General features: G+C 36.4%; 1 non-coding gene across 1 annotated transcript; it reads right to left on the bottom strand.

Moving 5' to 3' along the window:
• Positions 1-3,403: 3,403 nt before the first annotated feature.
• On the bottom strand, positions 3,404-3,476 carry TRNAF-GAA. Its single transcript has one exon. It is a non-coding gene; the product is annotated as a tRNA-Phe (tRNA).
• Positions 3,477-6,179: the final 2,703 nt, after the last annotated feature.

Genomic DNA, 6,179 nt, shown 5'->3' on the forward strand with positions numbered 1-6,179 from the left:
TCGGATATCAGAATTCAAATGATCCATCCTGGAGATTTCTAGGTCTGACTCTTGAAGTTGAACACATAGCTCGTGATACGAATTGTCCCATCCTTTACCATGACCAGACTTTGAAGTGTCTTTGCTAGGTTGAATAATAAGAGCACCTTTGCTCTTGCGAAGATCTGCAAACTTGGCTTGGGAGGAAGACTTGACATACTTTGAGCGTGAGGAGTTATTCAGCTGAGCCTAAAAAAATTTCACCTTTTTCTTTAGACAATCAATCTCCTAGTTTAAACCGGCTACTTTGTTGCGAGATATACGAAGATCGACCATAACCTGATTTTTCCTACTGATTACGTGCTCCTTATCTTCCTCCATCCTCTTATAGGAGGATAATGACGAAGCATGAAGATTCCTCCAGGTAGTAAGGGAATTGTTAACTCGCTGAAATTCTAACTTAAGGCGCTCATTTGCATCATAAAGATGAAGATTCAACTCCTCGTTACGAGAAAAAATGGTAGACAGGCGATCCACTTGCGAAAAGAGAGTTTTGACTTTCTCGTTCAAGATCAAGTATTCAGACACATAGCTGTCATTCTAAGTAGAAATGTTCAAGTTCTCGGCGCGAAGGTCTTCAAGCGAGGCGGACGCTTCTGAACCAACCATTTGGCGTTGCATGCATCGAGCTTGGTGAAACGCAAAATAAGAAAATAACGGGAGTAAAAGCAAAGGCAAGGAATGGATCTGCGAGGGAAAAGAACTTACTGCGAAGCTTCTCCATCTTCTTCCCTTGATTGCTGGAATACTCCTTGTCCTCTCTAAGCTCCTTCGTCAAGGACTTGATTTGAGCATCATCCTTCTTTGCTTTCTCGCAAACAATTCTAATCTCCACGAGGCTAGCCATATGACGATTGACTTCCTGCGAATTGAAGGACCGAAAATTAAAAATATATCTCGAAATGAGGAGAAGGCATGACTGAAAGAGCATAAAAGACTCTCACTAGATTCATTAAAACAGAATGTCGTTGGAGAGACAAATTCATTGATGTATTCAACAATGCGGACGCGGTAGACACCCAATTTCACACAAACGTTGGGTCTAAATTGAAAATGTTGTCGCGAATCGAATCTAGCAACATGCGCACGGCGAGCCCAAAATTTGTTTTGAGAGTAAAATGGTATATCCACTGTGTCCGTTGGACCCAAATGAATCCACTTAGTACGAACATTTTGAAAGTCCACTAATTAATGCCAAAGGTCCTTAGATGGACGTCCATATCTTCCCTATAGTGGGGCCAAAGTTAATGGTCGTCAGTACCTGCCCGTTCCCATGAGTATAAGCTACTCATTTGCATTTAGCTAGTCGTCCTTCACAAAATGTCGACATTCTTTAGATATAAGGTTCCTTTGTTCCCAAGTCTTTCCTTACAACTAAGATTCTAGGCTTAAATGATTTTTTTTTGCATTTTTTGTATTAATATCCAATAAATTTATAAAAATGGGAATAATATTTTTGAAAATGAGTAATAATATTTAGGTTTTAGAGTTTCAGCGTTTGATCGTAGGCATTCAATCCTAGGGTCCTAGATGGTTGGAGGAGAATATAAATAGGGAGATTTTTCACGAGTTTGAAATGGAAAGTTTTTGGGAAAGAAACATTCTGGAAAAAAGATATTAGTTCGAGAGAGTTGATAGAGGTGTAGGAAGAAAACATTAAGACTAAAAATCCATTTTAAAACGGGAGTGTGCAGTTGCTAGATTCGGAACGTGGAAGCATCATTCGTTGGTTCTCGTTAATCCAAGTTACATTTTGTCATCTGCGAAACAGGTACACAGCACAACTCTTTTGGGTTAATATATGATTTGGTTTCTACAATTGCTGTGTAATAATATATCATGATCATGTGATGGAATAGATGATATATTTTTGTCTTATGTTTACATATGCTAGAAGTGTTGGCTCTTTCGTATGCATGATCATTAATTAATTTCCTTCTTATCAAGCCATTGATCCCATCACCTGTTATTACTTTTCCATTTACGAAATAAAGAAGTCAGTCTTACTGAGTGCTATCCTATACGTGTCTAGCAAACCTTCATTAGGATTGATTTACTTTGGAATTTTTCATGCTTGTGTGTCAATCACCCAATGTAATCAATTTCGGGCATTTCCGTCGAAATTCCACCAGAATTTCCGTTTTCGGACCAACATAAAACGAAACACATTAATCCGTTGAGACGGAAAATACCCGAAAACGAACCGAATTCCGATCGTGTCGATGTGGAAACGAACCGGAATTCCGGCCGAGACAAGGAGGGAGAATTTGATGAAGCATGATTATACTTTTGTTCAAAAAAGACTTCCCGGATTAATTAATTAATTAAGTATGAAGTGTAACAATTCATTAAACCCGCTACTTCATAAACCAGTCCCAACAAATAATTGTACTCACCACTTTCTCGAAATTTCAATTTCCCGATTTCTCGCGCAACATAAAAAATTCCCAAATCCAAAATTTCATCGCATTCTGATATTTCTACTGGTTAGTTCTTTCTCATGATTCACAGTTTTTAACGTTTCCTGGTATAAAAAATTTCTTAATTTTTTTGCTTCAATTATTTAGGTTTCTTCTTTTTGGAAGAAGAAATGAGGTTAAAAGAAAATCATCTAGTAGGTAAGAGCAACTGCAATAGTGCGATCAAACTCAAAGATCAAAGAGTAAAAAAAACGATTAAATTTGGGTTTAGTCTGTTGTGTGACTCAGTGGTGGAAGACTAAATTTAGTGGAGCGGAGATATAAAATCTGCCCGATGAAACGAGATCGAATAAAATAAAAAAAAATAATTATGGGGCGGAGGTATAAAATCCGCCCCACTCAAGAGGATGTTTTTTTATGGGCGGAGGTATAAAGTCTGCCCCCTCAAAACAAATTATAAAAAAAAAATAGGCGCAACTAATATTTGCGCCTGATGTCGGGCGTAGTCTTAAATTACACCCGACCAAAACCAAACTATCGACCAAATATAATTTGGTTTTTGGTTATAGTCTGATATTTGACCGATGCTCCTCTCCGTAGCATCTGAATTTTCGACCAAATTTTTGATTATAGTCGATGACTGTGGTTGCTCTAAGTGAATCTAACTCGATTTCATTAATTTTTCAAGATAATTGTAAAATAATTGTATTTTTTAAGATTTCTTTTGTTGATTACGGTGCCTGCATTACTAATTTACTAGTTCTTTTTTGTTGTTTTGGCTTACATTTCGATTCCCACTAGGAGGTGAGGATTCAGTAAAAGGGCTTTGTGTGGATTGTTTGTTTTCCGGGGTATAGTATAACTAGATATATGATTGCGATTTAACGTCTGCACCATTTTTATTGCTTTGTTCTGTGGTTAGATTAAGAAAAAAGAAATATAAATGCGGTGAAGGTGGATCGAACACCTGACCTTCAGATCTTCAGTCTGACGCTCTCCCAACTGAGCTATCCCCGCTTATGTTTATCTGATATCAAAGTTGAGTGTGGTCACGACTCATGGGGATGAATCGAAAGAGTAGGAATTCAATGTTTTGATACATACAAATACAAGATGTTGGGTGTTCGATATTTTTTTTTTCCTTAATGTTTTCTGTAGAAAGATTTTGACAGTATATAATGCTTGATGCATGACGACAAGCCACATGAATAATGTAGAAGTTGAAAAAGAGGATAATGTATCTTTACCCTTCCCTCTAGAAGCAGACAATATGATAAAAGGGCTTCATGTTAATTGTTTGTTTTTGAGGTTCTGTGACATCTTTTAACTTTATGCAGAGGCTAGGAGGCACATTAACTATTAGAAAGAGTTTGTATTTGTAATGGTCACGGTTAGATTATGAAATCATGAGACTGGAAATACATCTATCCGAACTTCCTATACCAGTAAGAATTCCGTTCAAAGAAATGCTTAGCGTCACTAGGCACTGCAACTACTATATAAAGAGATGCACACAAGTACACCTCATGCCCATGAGGCATTTCCCCCTGCTTACCAACCAAGCCTATTCCCCGCAAACAGCATGGCCCAGGGGGCAGTATCCTATTTTCTAACAATAAGAGAAGTATGTCGTTGTCTACAAGGGGTCCTAAAATTGAATTGGAAATGGGTGCCCTAAGGCTTTTTCTTACTGAGAAGAGGTTTAGAGCTTCTTCTTCTCAGAATATTCCAGTTGAGTAGAGTGTCATACCAATGATCCCCCATTCTGGGCTAACCATTGTGCTTGAGTTAACTCAATGGAGTCAGATGGTGCTTATGCTCGGGATCTTTTTCTAATGCCTCTAGGCATGTTGATCTCGTCGATTTTGCTCATGTTCCTCTTCCTGATGCAGAAGCTAGAATGGCTTCAAAACTTGTTCTGGTTGTTATTGTTTTCTTTTGAGTTCTTAATGTTTATATTACTTAAACTTTTATTAGCTAATTAGATAAAGTTTATCAGCTAATTTATAGATTTAAGTTTCTCTTTTTTTTTTTTAGTTGGTGGATGAATTCCCTACTGGTGTCCTTCGCACCAGGTATATAAAGGTGAAGTCTGATGAATCCACCTTCATTGTTAAGCCTCTGAAAGCTGCATGTTCTCAGCTGAAAGCTAAGCTTGATCTCGAGAGGTTAAATAACCAGAACATATCTGACCACTTAAAAAAGTGTCAAGAGGATTATGAGGGCTTCGAGCTCTAAATGAAGAGAATATGAATCTGATGAGAATATGATCTGAACCTTCAGCTCAAGAATGTTCAGATCTTATGATAATGGTGAGAGTTCAGATCGAGTTGCAGGTGCTTCTGTGGACACCACTCGACCTGCTACTAGACAGTGTCGCTGATGCAGAAAGTTTAGATGGAGCTAATTAATGAAACTTTTCAGTCTTCTGCTGATGATAAAGATACTGAAGAGATTCAAACGGCTTTTATAAATTTTTGTAATTTTTCTTTTTGATTTCGTTTATTTCAGCCAAGTATTTTAATGTTTTATTTTGCTTTTACATTTGTACTATTTTGGCGATTCCCAGCTTTTTAATTTTAGAGAAAATTTAGAGTTGAGATTCGCATTTAAATCAGTTACGATGAGATAATTTTCTGCTCGACCTGAGAAAACTTCAGGTTTCTCGATCTGAAATAGCTCTATATTTTTGATTGGTTAAAATTAAGCTTAATTACGTGTTCTTTATAAGTCTGACTCTGGTCTTCAACCTGTAAAAATTTGACTTTAGTCTTACTAGCCATCGTATCTTTTTAAAATTTTAGAATCTAAGGGCTCGGATTTTCTGTCGCAAACCATTTGCCCCTTCACCTAGAATCATGACAGCGCTTGAAGCTGGAATCAAGATGACGTGTCGCATATTGAATGTTGAATTTTGAAGGATGATAAGAGAAACCCCTTACGGAAATTCCTATGGGAATGAACAAATCCATTTTTTTGTTGAGCCAGGTGGATGGCCACACAACGGTTGATCACTAAGCACTCGAATTAGAGATACACGCAAGCATGTGAATGTCAAACTGCAACGTTAGAAGAAGAATTGTTGGCGTTTGTAAAAACACGCGCTGACGTTGGTAGAAAAACGTCAACGAGTAGTTTTTTAAAATTTAAATTTCACATTTTATCTCTATAAATTACCATGATATTCAAACAATTCACTCACACCAAAATTCACTTATCTTGAATTTTTTCTTTTAAGATATATTTCAATTTAGTTTATTGTTGGTGAAATGGCTAAAAAGGCGATCACACTTTTTTTCGATGATAAACTTAAAGCTATTGTTTCTAAGATGTGTGGGATTTTTAAAAATATTGAAAATTATAAGAGGGAAGTGCAAGTTTTTGAAGTTGCTCCAAGAAAATGTTCCGCTAAAAGGCAAAGAAGAGCTCCAGTTTTGAAAGTTAACAACAAAAAATTCAAAAATAAAAGTGAAACTATCAAAGAGCGTGTTGAGTGGAAGATACATCAAACGAAGATAAACAGTAGGCAAAAACTTGTACTTGATTTTTATTGAAGTTGTTAGTACGTTTTATTATTTCCTAAGTTTATATCTTGTAAAAGAATTGGCATCAATGAATGAAAATATTTAGATTTTAAAATAGATTTCCACTTCAGATTAAGCGAAATTTATTACAATTTAAACTTGCAAATAACATCAAACTACATTTTAATATACCACA

Source organism: Papaver somniferum, chromosome 6 (assembly GCF_003573695.1).
Source record: "Papaver somniferum cultivar HN1 chromosome 6, ASM357369v1, whole genome shotgun sequence".
Taxonomy (NCBI): Eukaryota; Viridiplantae; Streptophyta; class Magnoliopsida; order Ranunculales; family Papaveraceae; genus Papaver; species Papaver somniferum.